The sequence below is a fragment of the Aedes albopictus genome, chromosome 2, assembly GCF_035046485.1.
Source record: "Aedes albopictus strain Foshan chromosome 2, AalbF5, whole genome shotgun sequence".
NCBI classification, from domain to species: domain Eukaryota; kingdom Metazoa; phylum Arthropoda; class Insecta; order Diptera; family Culicidae; genus Aedes; species Aedes albopictus.
In genome coordinates this window covers 247,155,875-247,178,062 of record NC_085137.1, presented here as the reverse complement: position 1 = coordinate 247,178,062, position 22,188 = coordinate 247,155,875, and positions in this window count along the sequence as shown.

The window sequence follows — 22,188 nt, the reverse complement described above, 5'->3', positions numbered from 1 at the left end:
CGACCATGCCTAGGAGAGTCCACCCTAGAAATGGGAGGCCACCGGCTTACTGGTGGACCGACGCGATTGCGGACCTGCGCCGCGCCTGCCTACGGGCTAGGCGGCGGATGCAGCGAGCACGATCAGAGGAAGAGCGAAACGAACGGCGGGTGGTGTTCGCCGCTGCAAAAGCCGCGCTCAAGACCGAGATAAGAGCAAGCAAAAAGGCCTGCTTTGAGGGTCTCTGTCAGAGTGCCAATACGAACCCGTGGGGTGACGCCTACAGGATCGTTATGGCCAAGACGAGAGGTGTGATGGCTCCTACAGAGCAATCTCCAGAGATGTTGGAGGGGATCATTGGAGGACTTTTTCCGCGTCATGATCCTAGTACTTGGCCTCCTTTCGTAGGACAGTCGGGGACTGGGGCTGGCGATGAGGAAATGGTCACCGATGTGGAACTTGCGGGGATAGCTAAGTCCCTTAGCGTAGGTAAGGCCCCAGGTCCGGACGGAGTTCCGAACCTGGCCTTAAAAGTAGCTATTGCAGAAGCTCCCGAGATGTTCAGGTCTGCTATGCAGAAATGCCTGGACGAGGGAGTTTTCCCAGAAGCTTGGAAGAGGCAGAGCCTGGTACTATTGCCAAAGGCGGGGAAACCACCCGGAGACCCGTCGGCATATAGACCAATATGCTTGATTGACACGGCGGGGAAGGTGCTCGAAAAGATCATCCTCAATAGAATGTTGAAGTTCACTGAGGGCGTAAATGGTCTCTCGAGCAACCAGTATGGCTTCCGGAAGGGGAGGTCCGCCGTAGACGCTATCTTGTCGGTTACAAAAACCGCCGAGAAAGCACTCGAGCCTAAGAGGAGGGGAATTCGCTTTTGCGGGGTAGTGACTCTGGATGTAAGGAATGCATTTAATAGCGCCAGTTGGGCTGCTATTGCTGATGCGCTCTTGCGTCTGGGGATACCGGAGTACTTGTACAAGATTCTCGGAAGCTACTTCCAGAATCGCGTACTAGTATACGACACGGAGGTGGGTCGGAAGTGCTTTCACATAACCTCAGGAGTCCCGCAAGGTTCCATCCTGGGTCCGGTGTTATGGAATGTCATGTACGACGAGGTGTTGAGGTTAGAGTACCCAGTGGGAGTGGTGATTGTCGGATTTGCCGACGATATTACGCTCGAAGTCTACGGTGAAACGATCGAGGAGGTGAAGTGACTACCGACCACTCGATCAAGGTTGTGGAGGCGTGGATGCGGTCCAGAAAACTGGAGCTGGCTCACCACAAGACAGAGGTGACGGTTGTTAACAACATGCAGTCGGCGCAGCAGACGGAGATCAGTGTAGGAGAGTGCACTATCCTGTCGAAGCGCTCTGTCAAGCACTTGGGCGTGATGATCGACGATAAGCTTACCTTCGGTAGCCACGTCGATTATGCCTGTAAAAGAGCCTCCACAGCTATTGCGGCACTGTCCCGGATGATGTCCAATAGCTCAGCGGTGTACGCCAGTAAGCGCAAGCTCCTGGCTAGTGTTGCTACGTCCATACTTAGGTATGGCGGCCCGGCGTGGGGTACCGCGCTAAGTACTGAATGCTACCGACGGAAGCTGGAAAGTACTTACAGGCTTATGTGTCTGAGGGTTGCAAGCGCGTACCGTACCGTGTCACACGACGCTCTCTGTGTCATTACTGGTATGGTGCCCATCAGCATTCTTATCAGTGAGGATATGGAGTGCTTCGAAATGCGCGGCACAAGAGGCATACGCAAGACTGTCAGGATGGCCTCTATGGTCAAATAGCAGCGCGCGTGGGACAGTTCCACTAAAGGAAGGTGGACCCATAGGTTGATACCGAGGGTAGATAGTTGGATTAATAGGCGCCATGGGGAAGTTTCATTCCACCTGACACAGGTCCTTACAGGTCATGGTTGCTTCCGACAGTATCTACACCGTTTCGGGCATGCGGATTCTCCCGAATGCCCAGTGTGCAATGGTTTAGAGGAAACGGCGGAACACGTTTTGTTCGTGTGCCCGCGTTTTCGCACAATGCGTGACCGCATGCTTGCCACATGCGGGGAGGACACAACTCCGGACAACTTGGTCCAGAGAATGTGTAGGGATGAGATTAGCTGGAATGCCGTTTCAACGGCTATCACTCATATCGTCTGGGAGCTACAAAGGAGGTGGCGCGTGGACTCGGAGAATGGCTAGTCCAGATGCAGTACAAGAGGTGGTCCAGGGGTTCGAAGTCGGCTTCGTAGGTCATACCGGTGCCCTGCGGTCGAGATCGACCCTTACAGCGATTAAGTGGCCGCGGAGAGGAAGTCCCGGTAGCGGTGCTGTCGTGGCGTCAGTCTACTGGGTTGGATCTGAGCCCGCGGTTGGAAAGGGGTCCCCGGCAAGGGTCGGGGTAGGTGAGACCCTGCTGTCTGCAACCTACGGATGCAGCTGATAAGGCCTGAAGGGTAGTGATACCCTTGCCTTCAGCAGGTCAGATCGGGTTGCATGTGGGCATCAGTTCTTGATGTCCGCTCAGCAGTAGGGCGCGGGCGGGGTTGACCCTGCCCGCCTTCCGAGGACAAAGGGAGTGGCGAGGACCACTCGGGAAACTGGCTAAGCGCCAGCATGCTATCGTGATGGACTCTCCAGTGCGAGTCATCGATGTTCGTTGCTGCTAGGCTACGGCAGCTAACCTTGAGGGTGCGATATGCACTAGCCCCTCTCTGAAGCAATACCTTCTTGGTGGTTCCGGAGAGACGTAGGGTTTGGCGACCATAGGAATGTGTTTTAGTGGGTCGAGGAGAGAGTAGTCCTGGCTTCTACCGGCATTGTAGAAGACGGCCTCATCCCCACACTACCCTAACCTTCCTGTTAGGGTGTCTGATGAGCAGATTTATCCCCCTATGGTTTAGAAGAAAAAAAAAAAAAAAAATGGCTGTGTGTCTCCAGTTCCGCACTCTGCGAAGGGTCCGCAAATTGTCCTCCACTTGATCGACCCACCTAGCTTGCTGCGCACCACATGTTCTTGTACCGGTCGAATGACTCTCGAGAACCATTTCAGTCGGATTGCTATCCGACATCCTGATGACGTGACCCGCCCACCGTAGCCTCCCTATTTTCGCGGTGTGGGCTATGGTTGGTTCTCTCAGCAGCTGATGCAGCTCGTGATTCATTCACCTTCTCCAAGTCCCGTCTTCCATCTAAACTCCGCCGTTGATGATACGCAACACCTTCCGTTCGAAATCTCCAAGGGTGCGTTGGTCCTCTGCTCGTCGGGTCCATGCTTGGTTCCCATAGAGGACTACCGATCTAATCAGCGTTTTGTAGATAATTTGATTTTCGTTACTGTTGGTGTTTGAATCGACAGAGCTGGTGTTTTCGGCCTTGGCTTGGCAGTCTCTAAACGTTTGCAAAAACGGTCGTCTTTTCATCTCTGGTCGGAGAAAATAGTGACCAAAACGTAGGCGATAAAAAGTCAAAGAAAATCGTAGGCGATCAAAGCCTATAAAGCCATCAAGAAAGCTCCACTGAAAATAAGTGAGATGAACGTTTCCAGAAATCTAACAAGAAAACGTGCATCTAATCCTTGAAAAAGGTTAAATAAATAACCGAAACCGTCGGGTTAAAATGAAATAACCGTTTTTGCAAACGTTTAGAGACTGCCAAGGCCGAAAACACGCCCTCTGCCAGTTTTGTAGATAGCTAACTCCGTGTGACGGTGATCTCTGAATTTCTCTGCTGGTGTCGTTGCCGTCACCAGTGAGCCAAAGTACACGAATTCTTCAACCGCCTCAATTACATCATCGTCGATGGAATTTCGTGGTGGAATTCCAGGTGATTCCTCCCTGGAGCTCTTTACCATCATGTACGTTGTCGTCGACACATTAATGACTAATCCGATTCGCCTGGCTTCATTCTTTAGTCGGATATACGTTTCCGCCATCGTCTCAAATTTCCGAGCTATAATATCAATAGCATCAGCGAAACCAAGCAGCTGAACGGGCTTCTTGAAAACCTTCCCACTCATGTTTATCCCCTCTCTCCTTATTACACCTTCCAAAGCAATGTTAAACTGCAAGCACGAAAAACCTTCATCTTACCGAAACCTTCTGCGACATTCGAGAGTTCCCTGATACTAAAACTACGCACATCTCTCGATCCATCGTTGCCTTGATCAATCGTATCAGTTTATCCGGGAATCCGTATTCGTGCATAATCTGCCATAGCTGTTCTCGATCGATTGTATCATACGCCGATTTGAAATCGATGAACAAGTGATGTGTGGGCACGTTGTATTGGCGGCACCTGGCGAACATCTGGTCCATTGTAGCGCGTTCACCCATGAATCCAGCCTGATATTGCCCTACGAACTCTCTTGCAATCGGTGATAGACAGCGGCATACAATTTAAGAGAATACCTTGTAGGCTGCGATCAGTAGTGTGATTGCGCGAAAGTTCCCGCAATCCAACTTGTCACCTCTTTTTGTAGATGGGACACACGGACACGATACCTCCCATCCATTCCTCCGGTATTATTTCTTCCTCCCAAGTCTTGGTAATGACCCGGTGTAGTGCTCTCACCAGTGCTTCTCCATCTTGTTCTACATCGTATTTTAGAAGATGTCACAAATGTCCCAAATGGAGGTTAACGTGCCTCTGGAGCCGGCCTTCTAATACCTGATTGAAGCTCGCTTGGTAGTTGATGTGCTCCAGCGGCTTTGTTTTTTTTTTTTCAACCGGCCAACCTGCTCCTCAATCTGTTGGAGGTTAGGCATCGTACACAAATTACGTAACGCTATAGGGGGAGGGAGGGAGTCTAGCTCAGCGTTACGATCCATACAAAAATGTTTGGCTTTTCATACAAAAAGCGTTACATGGGGGGAGGGAGGGGGTCTGAAATGGTCATTTTTTGCGTTACATAATTAGTGGACCATGCCTTAGGGGCTGGAAATCTTACATCCTGCGCACGTATGCCTAGATCTGTTACGGGGCTGGCAACGTCGCCATTGAGGTGCTCATCGTAATGCTGTCGCCACCTCTGGACCACCTCACGCTCGCTCGTGAGAAGATTCCCGTGATTGTCTCGGCACAAGTCGGTTTGAGGCACGAAGCCTGAAGGCCCAGGTGGCTTAGGTTCTCGTAGAACTTCCGTGTGTCCTATAATATTCCGTATTATATTGAGATATTCGGATATTTCACACTGATGAATACTATACTATATATTGTTTTGTAGTACACCGTATATTTAGCTCTTTGCTGTCTGTCCATCCTCAACTCACTAAACCAGTCGTTCCCAAATCCATGACTTACTCTGTTATTAGGATACTACATTCCCCCTTTACTTAATCCTCAAAACAATTATGTTCATTTATATGAGTGATACAATTTTTAAGATATTGTGGAATCTTTAATTCACCGAACTGCTTCGGTAACTTCGCCTGCTCCTACATCTGCTTTGATACTGTAATCTTTCTCCTCTTGGCATTCTTCAACAAACCGCTTCGAGTGACCTACATTTCGGTGACATACCTTTCCAGACTCCTTGGAACGAATTTTAATTGCCGCACCTTCTCTGCTCAGTATGTCGAACAGCTATGATTCATAATTTGTTGACAATTTGTTATCTTTAGCGTTGCGCCTAGCCACTACAATATACTACTGTCCTAGGAAATCAATCGCCACATCTGTCCACGATTTTTCAGGCATTTTTGTGCGAAGCATTGGTTCTGGCGGTCCCACCGCTAAAACTAAAGTATACGCTCCACAATGTTCAACGAACCTCTCCACCATTTCAACCATCTTGGGTCACCACAATTTCTATCGTAAACGTCGTTTCATTAAACTCATCCCTGGATCACCATCATGAGCGCAGTGAAAGACTTGATGTTGAATAGATTCTGGAATCACCAAACGTTCTTCTCTCATTAAGGCGCCGTTAACATAATGAATTTCAGTCTTGAAGTGTTTGAAATCCTTCAATGTGTCGGTTCACGAATAAGTCAGCAACTCATTCATGAGTTCTTGTAAAACTTGATCCTGATTTGTGACTTCAAGTACTTTCATGATCGTTACTGCATTTGATATGGCATGTTCCAAAAGTTGGTTAACTATAGGTCCGCAGGTCTGTCAAAATATTGTGGTTTGGAAATCGATAAACGAGATAAAGTGTATGCTAAATTCCTGATAGCAGGCTCATACTTAATGTCGTAGCTGTATGATTGGATTGGGAGTACAGGTCGAGGTTGTGGTGTAAACAAGAACTTCAGAGCGTTGCAGTTGGTGATGCGTTCAAATTTGCTCCTAATGCGAGGCATGCACTTCAAACGGAATCGCTCAAATAATATTCGTTCAGTGCATTATTTCTACTAGGATTTCGTACTAGGATCCGGAATAAAGCGACGCTTGCTAATTCCTTGAGCGATTTCTTGACTGAATTTTACATGCATCGAGATAGCTCAAGAATCTGCAATCTGCGAACTACCCATAAGAAGAGCAACTTTTGTACTCATCAGACTATCGCTAAAGTTCCTTTTAGAAGTATGTCTTTTTCGAAAATTTGTAAGGGACTTACTCGTTGACGATCAATTTTGTCTTGTTCTTTCTGTCGAAAAATTCCATAACTTGGTGTAATAAACAGCCTGTTTTATGATAATGAATGTTTCCTGTTAGTCCTGCTTCCATTGAAAATTTACCCCAGCTTGAAGTAACCTTCTTTACGGCTCTGACCTTCCTGCTAGGTTTGGAATGATTTGACCAACGTATGGTACCAGTCCGAAGAAACTCCTTAGTTCTACAATCGGTTTTTTGGTTCTCTGAAATGTTTGACCGCTGCAATGTGTCTCTGGGTCGAACACCTTGTTCATTCAGAACATGTCTCAGAAACTCAATCTCAAATTGTTTCCATAGTTTTCTGAAAAATCTCTGGGGCATAGCTTACTTCAAACATTATTATAATGATGAAAATCAAGGATGAAAGTACATACATGTAGATAAAAATTAAACAAAAATCAAATCAATTTGTTTGAATTCCCTTGACAAATTGAACAAAATTACCTGTAAATAAAGGCCCGTTTTGTTATGGAATTTGTTATCGGACGAGATCTTTCTTTTCGATATCTCCACCTGATGGTATGCATCCTTGACGTAAACTTTGGAAAAATATTTTGCTCTGCTGACCGAACCCAGAATTTCGTCCAGCAACGGTAACGGGTGGGTTTTCCAAATCACTGCCCGATTTACCTGACGCATGCCCACACGGACCCACGACGATGGTCCGTTAACTTTTTTGATATTCTCTTGATCCAACAACAACCGTATCTTCTCGTCAACTTTATCTTTCAGTGCATACGGTACACGACTATAGGCCTATTGTATGGGCTGTACCTGATTGTCGATAGGAATTTTGAATTTAGGAAACTCTGCTTTACTGGCTTGAGAAACTGGTACAATATCGAATCCAACTTTCTGCACGTCAAGTAGTTTCGCAGACTCATCGCCCATCTTGTTGTTCCTCATTAGCAACATAAAACTTCGCATCAACATTTCTTTCTTCGCTCTCTACTTCTGCAACAAAACTGGTCGTGATCACTTTAGGTTTGTTGAACGCATAGCAAGTGAAATGTTGATCAATCTCAGTTGACATTTGCCGTATTTGTACCTTCAGTTGCTTCATTTGCTCCCAAGCCTTCTGACTATTGATGTTTGCTGTCGCACCGGAATCGTTGATCATTGGCATTTTCACACCTCCAACTTTGAACTGGAACGTGTTCTATCCCATGACGTAGAAGATGTAGTCGTCTTCCTTGGGAGGTGCCACTGCCCACTCTTCGTTATTCGCTCTCTACCTCTACTGTTCTGCGAAATGACCGGTTCTTCCATGATTTATCCTTCGCCGGGAAAATTACCGCGCCCTTGACATGACCTTTTATGCTGCAGAAAAAACATTCACGCACCGAATTGCTGCTATAGGCCAAACTGTAACCTTGTATCTGCGATTGGATACGGTTCGCAACTCTCAGTCGAGCTTACTTCATTGCGTCGTTATTTCTAAATGCCAGTTTCTTCGTCACACCACTGGATATAATCACTTTGGGGCAAACTTCCAAATTTCTGCAGCTTGTGTGCACTTCCTTCAAAACTAGTACTCAGACCATCCACTTCCCTCAAATGCAAATATCTCTTTAACATTTTCTGTTAATTATAATGTCACATTCCATAATCTTTGATAAGTAAAGTAGTAATGTCCCGCATAAACTCTAATCATAAGACGTACTTAACAACCCATGCGGAATGCAATTCAAACAGTAGGTATGCGGTGTTATTGAACCGTCTTACGGTCCGTGTAGTGTTGGTTTATTATAAATATTAGCCTTAAAAAAAACACAAACATAACAAATTGAACCATATTTCTTTATTTCTATTTTTTTTTGTTATCCTTCAATCGTGTGTCAAAAATGAATTCACTTTTGGCGATTCCGCCACTAATACGAACTCGTTTTGACGATCTCAATCATGCTCTAGCGAACCCGCTCTAACGATCCCGCTTAGACGATTCCGTCGTTCAAACACTTTAGCGAACCCGCTCTGACGATCTCGTCATTCAAACTCTGTAGAGCGAACCAGCTCTGACGATTCCGCCATACAAATTGCTCAGCGAACCCGCTTTGACGATTCCGTCATTCAGAATTTACAGCGAACCCGCTTAGACGCTTCCGCCATTTATTCTGTAGTAAACCCGCTTAGACGATCCCGTCATTCAAACTCTGTTGTGAACCCGCTCTGACGATTCCGCCATTCAAACTTCTCAGCGAACCCGCTCTGACGATTCCGTCATTCAAAATATATAGGTAGCGAACCCGCTTAGACGATTCCGTCATTCAAATTCCTTAGCGAACCCGCTCTGACGATTTTGTCATTCAAAATATATAGGTAGGTAGCGAACCCACTTAGACGATTCCGCCATTTATTCGGTAGTAAACCCGCTTAGACGATCCCGTCATTCAAACTCTGTTGTGAACCCGCTCTGACGATTCCGCCATTCAAACTACTCAGCGAACCCGCTCTGACGATTCCGTCATTCAAACTCTGTTGTGAACCCGCTCTGACGATTCCGCCATTCAAAATATATAGGTAGCGAACCCGCTTAGACGATTCCGTCATTTAAATTCCTTAGCGAACCCGCTCTGACGATTCCGTCATTCAAAATATATAGGTAGCGAACCCGCTTAGACGATTCCGTCATTCAAATTCCTTAGCGAACCCGCTCTGACGATTTTGTCATTCGAAATCTTTAGCGATCCCGCTTCTCTGTTCAACTGTCATAAACATGAGAAACTGAACCAGCTCTATTGTGGGCGAATCTGCCAGGTATGCAAATAATTGAAAACTCATACGACGATACCGCCGCCTATTAAAACACTATCTTTCTCTAAATCTTTCTGTTTAAAAATCGCCTGTTGCAATATGCGGGTTGACATTCAGCACAAATAAAACCATTTTTGAAAGTCTTCGTCAACTTATTTTTTTCCAGTATTTTTGCAGTATAATCAATATGCAACTTACCTTGACTTGTATTTCGCTTATCCGCTGATTTTACCTGGAATAACTCCGATCCACTTTTGTCAATTTTCAGTTTCCTTTTCCCACAATTGGGTTTTTAAATTTTGAAAAATGTATTGATTTTTTGATTTCATACGAAAGAGCACCTTTTTCTGAGCCACTATGATTTTTTTCAGATTTTTAGAACTTTATTTTGGTACCTTAAATCAATTTCAAAGATATTTTTTGAAATCACCTTTTGACAGCTGGGCAACTGCTTGACAGCTCCGCCCAGTACAAACTGCGACGAGGGGTGATACGAGAAATCGCTCCCATACTAACTTCAAATTGATTTTTGAATAGGTTTCCGGGCTCCAAAATTCATGAAAATTTGGATTTCGGCTCATTTTGACATGCAGATTTAGAATATTAAATTATCTCAACACCGTTAAAGAAGCCAATTGAAAACACTAAGACCTTGAAGAGATCTCTGGGGAGATGTGCTTTCTTCCTTGATATACTAAAATACAATCCACTGACAAACTGTATCAATCAATTTGTTTTGGTTCAGTACATTTTTTTTAATGAATGAATAAAAAACAGTTTTGTTTTGATTCACTCTTCTTTTCCTGATTTTACATTTTTGACAGTTGCTTTTTTCATTCAAGCTTAAAACAAGCTGTTACATGTGTTACAATGCGTTACTACTCCTCAAAGCTTTATCCAATTGGATAACCATGACATATTTCACAACCTCAACTCAGAGAAACTTGTATGAAATGTTTCACCGCGGTTGCCATGGTGAATTTTCACTCCGATTCGACGGTTAACAAAATTTCATCTAATTGATGTGGCGTTGGCGTTTTCATTTCACAATTAAAACCTTTATCAGAATTATTACCAAAGTACTCACATTTTCTCCTCGTCGCCAATATAATATTCACACTGATGAATACTATACTATATATTGTTTTGTAGTACACCGTATATTTAGCTCTTTGCTGTCTGTCCATCCTCAACTCACTAAACCAGTCGTTCCCAAATCCATGACTTACTCTGTTATTAGGATACTACATGTCCTTAGTGCGGTACAGCTCTTCCATCGCTTCGCAATCTCGTATTCCTCCGGAAGATAGATTTCTGCCTGTCCCGCGCATGTCTATAACGTGCCTCATTCGCCCTCGTACGGTGATGCTAATGCTGCATTATTCTCGTTTTTCAACTGTTCACATTCGCCGTCGTACCAGTCGTTTCTGTGATTCGGAGTCGCGAAGCCAGGTGCTTACCTATTACGGATCGGATGTCCCGCCAGCCATCTTCAAGTGTAGCTGCACCAAGCTGTTCTTCCTTTGGTAGGGCCACTGCTAGCTGCCGCACGTAGTCTTGAGCCACATCTACGTTATGCAGCCGCTCGATGTTGAGCCGTGGCGTTCGACGTTGACGCGTGCTAATAACTGGGCCGTTATCATTCGCTACAGCGTGCAGGCTGTTTCGCCCGATGACCTCCTACATTACATTTCCTACAGTACATTTCCTCCCTTCCTTCCTGCGCGTTCATATTGTCGACAACGATTTTCACGTCACGCGGCGAGCAACCATCGTATGTTTGCTCTAACTGCGCGTAGAATGCTTCTTTCTCGTCAACAGGTCTCCCTTCGTGTTGAAGAAACGGCCCTTAACTCTCAACATCCTTGCGTTTACCGGCTGCCACCCGATTACACGTTGTCGCATCTTGTCAAACACTATAAATATAAATCCTGTTTCCAGTTCATTGGTGGTGCCACAGCTGTGGTAGATTGTAGCCGCTCGATGCCCGCTCTTCTACACTTTCTGTTCAGTGTTACTACTGTCTTGAAGCCTCAGGGTCGGGATGACGCTGATTACGAAAACTCCATGTATTCTTGGTCTCGTGTACTGTTTTATTCCACTTCCTGACGTCCTATTCTTCTCTCCTATATTATCTCTTCCTAGATTCGTTGCGTTCACCTTCAACCTCGGACGCCGCCTCCTAGTAAGAGGCCCCGCGCTGCACGCCTTCGCTGCCGCTACTTTCGCCTTTCCGCTGGTTCCTTCTCTATTTCCTGGGCCAGGGGGCGGGCAATTATTCTCCTTTCTTTTTCTTGCGTTGGTTGTATAGTATAGTGACGGACTCGTGGCTTCATTGATCCGTGGAATCCCTGGGAAAGACTGGGTTTCGTAGGCACACTCGAGACTCGTTCCGGGTACAAGTATTGACGGACAGCTACTAAACGGTGAGTACGGTTTACGCTGCTGTGTAAGGATTCCAAACGAAACCGCGAAACTTGGTTTTAAGACAAAAACCGCGAGGTCCTGTGGGCACAATAATGGGAGAATCACAATGGCGCCGTTAGACACTGTACGGATGACTTAGCTGGGTTCAGAGATATCTCAAAAATTACCTAGATGTCTCTTTCACACTTCCTCTTTCCTTTACTCCCTTTTCCTAAAGTCCTGTACAGCCTGCAGTGCTGTAGAGCAGTGTAGCGATGGCTGCGTTCATGGGGTTTTAGGGACATACTCTTAACCTATCTACAAACATTTTCTTTTTTTAACATACGCGACAAAACTCATCAATACTGGACATTACACTGACACATGTTACAACGGCTTGACCAATGTCTATGCGCTGACCAACGACAAAACCGATGACGTGAAGGATGCCTTTAACCTATGGAGTATGTCCAAAACACGACGTTAGGATTATCATCGGCAAAAAGGCAACGCGCAGCTAGGTCGGAAGAGAGAACTTCTTCGTCACAAACGGCAACGGCCTCAGATTCGCCAACTTCGCTGCTGTCTGGGTGATTAGTAACATTAATAACACCACCTGCTTTGCACACAAGAATTGCCGCAAGCACACGTGGAGACACTCAAACGGCGAACTTTGCAACCAAATTGACTAAATTCTGGTAGATGACCTACACTTCTCGGAAGTCATTGATGTGAGAACTTTTAGGGGTCTCAACATCGACTCAGACCCCTATCTTGTAGTTAGTAAAATTCGAGCTCGGCCAACAACCATGTTGGACTCTAGAGCCGGCGATCGATGCTTTTCAACATACAGCGTTTTTCAGCAGAAAGGCACGGTAGCTGACTATCACAAGAAGCTAAACGAGCGGATAAGTACAATCAACGAGAGCGATATTCTTAACACTCTGTGGGAGTCTATCCACGGAGCGATGAGTACGGCAGCGTGGAAGGTGAAAGGCACTGCTCAAAGACGACATAGGAACGGGCTATTCGACGAGGAGTGTAAGACTGTCAGAGGGTAACGAATGAGAAGAATATTGCCAGAACCGAATGCCGATGTCGGAGACTCGGCAGAGCAGGGAGAGATACTGGGAAGCAAGATAAGTGAGACCTTCGCAAAAAGTAAAAAGAGCATGAGGAAAATGTGACTGCTCAGGCGCAAGAGAGTATGGAACAAAATGATATGAGGAGATTTCACGAAACTGTCAATGGCATTCAGAGAAAAAATGTGCCTTCTTTCGTCATGTGCAACAATTGTGATGCAAAACGCGCTGACAGACAAAACAGTGGTGGCTTCTAGGTGGAGAGATCACTTCGAGGAATAGTTGAACGGCAAGAATGGATGAGCGACAGACAAAATTTTAATCGACGACGACGGACAGGCTGTGGAACCTCCAACGCTAGACGAGATCCATGACAGCCATTAGAGTGCTGAAGAACAACAAGCCTGCCTGGAAGGACGAACTCCCGGCCGAGCTGCTCAAGCACGGCAATGAGCAGCTGTATCAGCTCTCCGACTGCATTATATTGAAGATATGGGAAGAGGAAGATCCACCTGCTAGTTGGATAGTCTCATTTGCTCTCTGTACAAGAAAGGGCATCGACTGGAGTGTGCGAACTACAGAAGAATAATGTTTCTCAACTCAGTGCGCAGCATAGTTGTCCCATGTTCTATGGGAATCCCCAATAACATGGGACAACTATGCTGCACACGGCTGTGTAAAAGATTTAACATTATTAACCTTCTTCGTGCATTAGCTTGCGCTCACCTCGCTGACGTAGTGCACGTTTAAGGGTCATAATGACCCCAATGCACGAAGAAGGTTAACAGAATCGTTAATCAGGCTGAGGTCAGATCAAATGTTTACCCTGTGGCCGATTCTCGATAAATTTCGGGACAACTCGCAGAGCCGTCATCTGTTTATTGATTTTAAGACGGCGTACGATTCAGTGAAGAGAAACGAGATATCGTTGGTTTCCTGCAATAGGGGCACAACTCAAAGTTTGTCATTTTTGAGATTTTGATGGCAAATGATGAATAACTATGTAAACTTTCATCTCACAAAGACCCGTTCCGGAATTCGTTGAGGAACGCGAGATTTTTGAATTTTCACCAATTTTCCTTTATTGCGGAACTCAAAACTAGTCAACTTTTTCAATAGTCGATGAAAAATAGTAATCTAAAATTCATGAAACAGATAGTCCTTCAGTCCCTATCCATGATACAATAATCAAAATTCGTTTACTTTTGTCGAATAATGAGAGAAATATGTGAACTTGTAGGAGGTGCTTCAAGATTGCCAATTTTCAAACGCTCATACTGAAAATTTACATTTTTTGAGTTGTGCCCCTATTGCAGGAAACCGACGATATGGCATATTATGATCAAACAAGGTTTTCCGTGGAAGAGTTGTTCATACCTTTCAAGAGAGACTGCGAGGGTTGGACTGCCGATTAACACCACAAAGACCAAGTACACGATAGATAGAAGTAGTAGACTGACGACTACCCCGGCCAGTGGTGACAAAGTGGTGCTAGGTGGTGAAAAGTCGTTGTGGACGAATTTGTTAATTATAATGATAATGAATACCTAATGATGTTATCCGCGAGGTACGAAGGTGGACTGCGGATGCAAATCTGGCCTTTTTCGTTCTGCCAAACCAGATGAAGTATCGTAGGATGCGAACAAAAACAAAATGGGCATTGTACAAGACTCGGATTCTTCCGGTCGCTTTATTCGGCCATGAATCGTAGACGTCGAGAGAAGTTGATCGGAGAGCCTCTGGAGTGTTCAAACGTAAAGTGCTGCCAACAATACTCGGCAAGAACTATTGCACCAAGTAGGTATATAAAGAGATGGATAAAATGATACGAATAAAACATGGCAGGTCGAGAGGTGGCGGCAGCATTACGATGAGCACCTCAATGGCGACGTTGCAAGTACCGAAGGTGGCGTGGTAACAGATCTTGGAGTATGTGCCCAGGACGAAAGACTTCCGGCCCCTGACCTCCAAGAGATTGAGGAGGAGGTTGGCCGGTTGAAAAACAACAAAGCCGCGGGAGCAGATCAACTACCAAGCGAGCTGCTAAAATACGGTGGAGAAGCACTGGTGAGAGCACTACACTGGGTCATTACCAAGATTTGGGAGGAGGAAATATTACCGGAGGAATGGATGGAAGATATCGTATGCCCCATCTACAAAAAGGGCGACAAGTTGGATTGCGGGAACTACCGCGCGATCACACTACTGAGCGCTGCCTACAAGATACTCTCTCTCAAATTTTATGCCGCCGTCTATCACCGTTTGCAAGAGAGTTCATGGGGCAATATCAGACTGGATTTATGGATGAACGCGCTACAACGGACCAGATGTTCGCCATCCGCCAGGTGTTGCAGAAGTGCCGCGAACACAACGTGCCCACACATCACTTGTTCATCGATTTAAATCGGCGTATGATACAATTGATCGAGAACAGCTATGGCAGATTATGCACGAATACGGATTCCCGGATAAACTGATACGATTGATCAAGGCAACGATGGATCGAGTGATGTGCGTAGTTCGAGTATCAGGGACACTCTCGAGTCCTTTCGAATTTCGCAGAGGGTTACGGCAAGGTGATGGTCTTTCGTGCTTGCTGTTCAACATTGCTTTAGAGGGTGTTTGATCTCGCACTGTCGCCGGCGTCGTCGTTGGCTGCTTCTATCATGCAGAGTGTGTGCAGAAGCAGCCCATTGAAGAGCCACCGATTTGACACCGCAGCAGCCTGATCATGCGTCGGGCTCCCTATACGCAACAGAGCAGCGCACGGCTGCTATTCTTCTATTCACTTTATTTGAATTGTATATTGTCCGTACTATCGCTGTCGCCTATAAAAGCGACAGCGTGATCAATGTAACTTTAGTTGTAAGCAATAGAACCACCACAGAGCAGGAACACTGCCTCTCTGTGGTGCGCCAATAAATCGTGATTCATAGTAGAAATTAGTTCGTCATCGTCTCTACTCCGGAAGAAAGATAACACAATGTGGGGCCTTTTCAACCGCTGGACGAAACAGAGGGTGTAATAAGGAGAGCGGGGATAAACACGAGTGGGACGATTTTCACGAAGTCTGTTCAGCTGCTTGGTTTCGCTGATGATATTGATATTATTGCTCGAAAATTTGAGACGATGGCGGAAACGTACATCTGACTAAAGAGTGAAGCCAGGCGAATCGGATTAGTCATTAATGTGTCGAAGACAAAGTACATGATGGCAAAGGGCTCCAGGGAGGAATCTCCGCGCCCGCCACCCCGAATTTATATCGACGATGATGAAATCGAGGCGGTTGAAGAATTCGTGTACTTGGGCTCACTGGTGACCGCCGACAACGACACCAGCAGAAAAATTTAAAGACGCATTGTGGCAGGAAATCGTGCTTACTTTGGACTCCGCAGAACTCTACGATCGAATAAAGTTCGCCATAACACGAAGTTAACCATCTACAAAACGCTGATTAGACCGGTCGTCCTCTATGGGCACGAAACATAGACCCTACGTGCAGAGGACCAACGCGCCCTTGGAGTTTCCGAACGGAAAGGGTTGCGCACCATCTACGGCGGAGTGCAGATGGAAGACGGGACTTGGAGAAGGCGAATGAACCACGAGCTGCATCAGCTGCTAAGAGAACCAACCATCGTCCATACCGTGAAAATCGGGAGGCTACGGTGGGCGGGTCACGTCATCAGGATGTCGGATAGCAACCCGACTAAAATGGTTCTCGAGAGTCATCCGACCGGTACAAGAAGACGTGGTGCGCAGCGAACTAGGTGGGTCGACCAAGTGGAGGACGATCTGCGGACCCTACGCAGAGTGCGAAACTGGAGACAAACTGCTATGGACCGAGTGGAATGGAGGCGGCTACTATGTGCAGCAGAGGCCATCCCGGCCTTAGCCTGATCGGTAAGGTAAGTAAGGCTGCGATGGCCTGACACATAGCTGGTAAGCCGGAGGAACAACAACCTAAAACGATATTTAGCAGAGAACCAGGAGCCGTCGGAGATCGTTTGGGAGTGATTGTCCCAGGACCAAGATTTCGATCTGAAAAGGTTTCCATGGTTTCCTTTGGCAAATCCATCAGAGATTCCTTCAGAGATTCCTTTAGAAATTTATCCAGATTTTTTTAGAAAACTCCAAATATTTTTCCAGTAATTCTTCCAGGGGTTCTTCCTGCAAATTGTCTAGGTAATCTCTCAGAAATCCCTTCCTATATTCGTTCGGAAGTATCTCGTTTAAAAAAAAATCATCGATAAATCTATCCAGAAAATCATCCAGGGATTCCTTTAACAATTTCTTCTTTTTCCAGAAAATGTTTCAAGAATTCAGAAATTATTTCATCGAATCTTTAAATACTTCAGACACGTATCCAGAGATTCTTTCAAAAATTTCTGTAGAAATTTGAATTTCTCCTGGGACGTTTCCCGAATTTCTTCAGAGATTTCTTAGAAAATTTCTTTCCAATTTTCTTCGAAAATTTCATTATAAATTCTTATAAGGATGCTTCTCCAGCGATTCCTCTAGAAATTTCTAAAAAAAATCGAAAAACCTTAAGAAACTCTCTCAGGGATATCTTTATAAATCCTCCAGGGATTGGAGAAAAATATCTTTCAGGGGTTCCATCTGAAGTTTTGCGTAGGGAATCTTTCAGAAGCTCTGACATGGAATTCTTTTAGAAATATCTTCTGGGGTTTCTCGTGGAAATCTTTCTAAGATTCCTTTTAAAGTTGCTCCATCAATTCGTACAGCAATTCCTCGGAATCTCGTCCATTAAAAAGTTCAAAAATCCTTCAAAAAATCGTTAAGGTATTCTATATCAATGTTTCTCAAGAATGCTCTCCAAATACTATCAGTGATTCCTTCTAAAACTCCTCCAGGGATTCTTTCGGGAAATCTTTTAGGGATTCCAAGAATGCCTTCTGGAATGAAGAACTTCGATACTGGGAAATCTTCTAGGAAACTACAAAATGCACCGAGGATTCTTTCATTTTTTTTTCTTAGGGATACTTTCAAAAAGTCTTCCAGGGAATCATGCGGATTAAGAACTAATTGTGATATGATGGTGATGTTTCAGGAATAAATTAGTAGTTTTACCTCTTATCTTAATCAAATCAATATGACGTTTTGATCCTTGTATCAAAATATGTACACTACCCGTCAAAAGTACGGACTCTCAAAAAGTATTGCAACAATATTGCATCACCCTGACTCACCTCGATATCTCCAAAACCTGAGGACTTACAAAGATGCTGTCTTCAGGAAAGTTATTCAGAAGACCAAAAGCAACAACAACATGTATTGACATATTATGTCATTATTAGCCTTTTTTCCTCTACTCGGATTTCTACGTTTTTTTTCAAAAAAAAAAAATACTTCCATAAATTTCCTACAGAATCCATTTAAGAATCTTCCGTAGATTGTTTTTGAAATTTATCCACGGATTCCATCTGCAGTTCCACTAAGATTTCTTAGCCACTTCCTCCAGGATTTGCTTCAGAAATCAATTTAAGGATTCAACCAGCTTTTTTTTTCAAGAATGCCTTCCAAAATTTCTTAGAAAAACTTCAAAGCCCAAGTAACATTTTCAGAGCTGGTTGGATTTGTTTAGGTTATATGAGGGATTTATAACGGCCATCAGCAATGCCATCGCTAGACGTTTTATTGATCACTAGAAGCATTCTACAAAACTTTTTTTAAACTTTCATACAACTTATCAACGCGCCAGCTTAATTGATTTATGATCGGTTTTATTGCGGTTATCAAAAGTTCTTTAAAATACATCGCATAAGACCCAAGTAACATTTTTAGCTTTATAATGCTCTATAAGTATTTCTATGGACCAATTTAATAAAACTGCTAATAAAACTAACTATTCCACCATAACCTTCTGACAACCGCTATAAGAACGCCTTCCGACCAAGTGGACCACACTTATAGAAGTTTTCAAAGCTGCATTGAAAACAGCAATAATTCCACAATAAAACCAGCATGTTGTTTATTTTTAGCTCGAACAACTCTGACAGCTAGTATTTTTTGGACTGGTGAGAAAAGGAAAACAATACCGTAAGCATAGCATTCGTCATGGATGCTGAGTACATCTTTTATCACAAGTAAATATTCCTAAATATTAGTGACTCAGTTACGGTTTGTGTAGGAGAGAAATATGTACGGAATCAGTTTTAGTATGAATAAGGGGTTTTTAGACGCAGAAAATAAGTACGCTTTGCTAACAATTGAATTTTTTGACAAAAAATCAGATTTGAGGAAAAAGTGAAGTGGCCAATTTTCCTCCCACACTTCCGAAAACCACTTTCACGATTGTTTCTGTGCTTTCGCTTGTATCAGGTATGTACTGTTTTATGAAATTCATTGAAATGTGCTGAAAAAAACTTCCTTATTGCAAGATGGCAGCCGCCAGCTCCACAGAAAAAGGTGTCGTCAGCAAAAATCTAGTTTCTCTTCGTCATAACCTCAATAAGTGGAGTTGGTAATTTCATTACCACATTAAGTTTGCAATAACCCCATCTACGGTTTCCACTATTAGATAAGAGATGGCGTACTTGTCGGTCATGATGGACGCTGTACAATGGTCGATTATGTATGGCTAAAAATCGTCCCCTTAATGCTAGAACTAGGTAACTGGTTTTGCGAAATCGCGAGCAATTTGTTTACATCTGAACGTTCACCACAATAAACAAAAGTTTGTCGATTGGAACTACAAAACCACATAATGATGCTTCATTTAAGACCAACAAAGTGTTTGTTTTATAGCAGGATAAGTTTTACCAGCCATTTCTACCCGTACTTTCCAAAACGAGTTACCTAGTTCTAGCATTAACCCTTAAAAGCCCTAGACGAACCACTTTTTTTCAATCGGCTACTACTCAAAGACCATACAATCAAAAAATTTGAAACCAATTTTAAATTGAATGCGGTTAGTTGGTCTTCCAATATCTGGGTGTGGCATCCCCCCTGACCCCTCCCCCCTTTCTGGGTATTGAGAAATGCCTTGCCACGGGGGTATTTTTCGGCAATTTTATTGAATATCACACATATTATCATTCTGAAATTTGTAATGTAAAATGTATTTGGCCATAAAATGATCGCTCTGTGCTATGGGCATGCCACCCCTACGGAACCAGTTCCGGACGTTCAGGTTTCCGGACATAATATCCGGAGGAACCTGCTACATACTGTATACTAAGGTTCGCATTCATAATCCTTTTTTGCGGCTTCAAATATTGAACTTAGAAGTATGATGTCTTAGAAGAGTTTGTTCTATATACTTAATTCTTTATTTTAAAATTTTCTCCTAGATGATTAATCCACCTAAAAGTGCAATAGGAATTCACTTTTCTCAAAAATAAAGATAGAGTATTGATGTCTTCTACAAAGTTGCAGAAAAGGGTATTATTGGAAAATTTGCCGAACAAACTATTACCTTATTTGCTCAACTTTAAGAGTTATGTGTCATTGTTTGTGGACGATCCTTTGTAATAGGTTTTCGGATATAACTTTTTCTATGGATTTTTAGGATTTTTTGAGTGTTTAACAAAGTTGTTCTTTGTGATGCAATACACCTCCTTATGCTTTTTTCTTCGTACTGGAATAACGCTCCAAGTGGAACAGCGACTGCATCTCAACTTGGGGGGTGAAAGCCTAAAAGGCCATCCTGAAGTATACATTTCGGAAAATTCCCATGATTTTTGCAGAAATTATTGCTGGAATACCTCAACCAATTACAGTCACTACTTACTTACTACTTTTGGTCCTGGGCACCCCCGGCTTATTTTTATTTCTCATTCATTCTCTTCTATAATCATGAGAAATAGAGGAATAGCAGTGAGAGCAAGTTCCATCTTTTCCATGATTATCATTCTCTTGTTTGTTCCTGAAGTAAAAAAGGAACATCTGGCCACGCTAGTGGTTACAACTGTGATTCTTTAAAAAAATAATAATCTCGTTTTGATTCCCTCGGGGATTTACATGACGATTATTTCGGAAATATTCTTACAAATTTTCCAGCTGGGAAGCAACTTGAAATTCCTTTAGGAATTATTACTGAGATTTCTCCAGAAGTGATGCTGGAAACATTCCTGGATAAATTCTAGTTGGAGTTTCTGCTGGTAGGTACTCTTAGAAAAAAAATCTTAAGGAATCCATGAAGAAATCCATAAATGAATCTCAAGCAGAATTGCTATAGCATACCTTGGAGAAATCTCTGGAGGAGTCCTTGAAGGTAGCACAGAAGGAATATGTATAAAAATATGTTTAAAACTTCTTACGAAAATTGCAAGAGGAATGTCTTCAGAAAAACCTGATGAGCTTCTCTAAGCGATTCCTGCGGGGATTGCTGAAGAAATAGCTTCAAGGGTTCCTTCAGGAATATCTCCGGGATACTTTCAGATTTTGTTCTCAAAAACCCTACAAGAATATCCCCTGGGATTCCTACAGAAATTCTCATTGCGACATTTGAAGGGATTTCTCCATGGAATCTCCCAGAAATTCCTCCTGTGCTTCTTTCAGAGGTTTTGACCAAGAATTCTTCCAGCAATTGCTCTTGAGATTCTTCCATAAATTTCTGCAAGGACTCACACAAGAATTAAGAGAGGTTAGAAGCAAATAGGTGAAAGTGACAAAAATGTACTTTCGAGTAAACAAAATTTGAGTAAATAAAGTTTTCCATTAATTTTTCCTCCCACGCAATATGTAGGGTATTGTACCATTCGGGCAGGTGCACCTATTTTGGGCACTTGTTGCTATAACTAAGTTAATTTCAAACCGATTGATTTGAATTTTTGTACAGAGTTAGATACTGTACGTGCCTAACTCTGGACAAAATTTCAAATCAATCGGTTTGAAATTAACTTAGTTATAGCGACAAGTGCCCAAAATAGGTGCACCTGCTCAAATGGTACAATACCCTATATGGTTTCAAAATGGACCGAATTTTCTCTGATTCATTGCAATTCATTGTAAAAATAATCTTGAAAAAGTTCTTAAAAGCTTAAAATTAAAAGAATTTTTTGATATGCTCAGCTCAAAATCAACAAAATGGTCACTTACATCTCTTTGCACCTGGACTCCTCAATTCTTCTTGCATTACCAATAGGAATTTCTTGCTGGGACTCCTCCAGTAATTCCTGCTGTAATTTATCATGGATTTCTCCAGAAATAAGTAATTCCTACTGGGAATCCTCTTGAGAATATATTATGAACTACTGCTGGAATTCCTCCAGGACTTCTATTGGGTTTTTTTTTCTAGATATTTCAGGTAGGTACCCTCCTGATTTTTTTATGGGATTCCAATGCAATATCTGCAGATAATCCTCCAATCATTCCTGCAGGACTTTAAAGCACAAT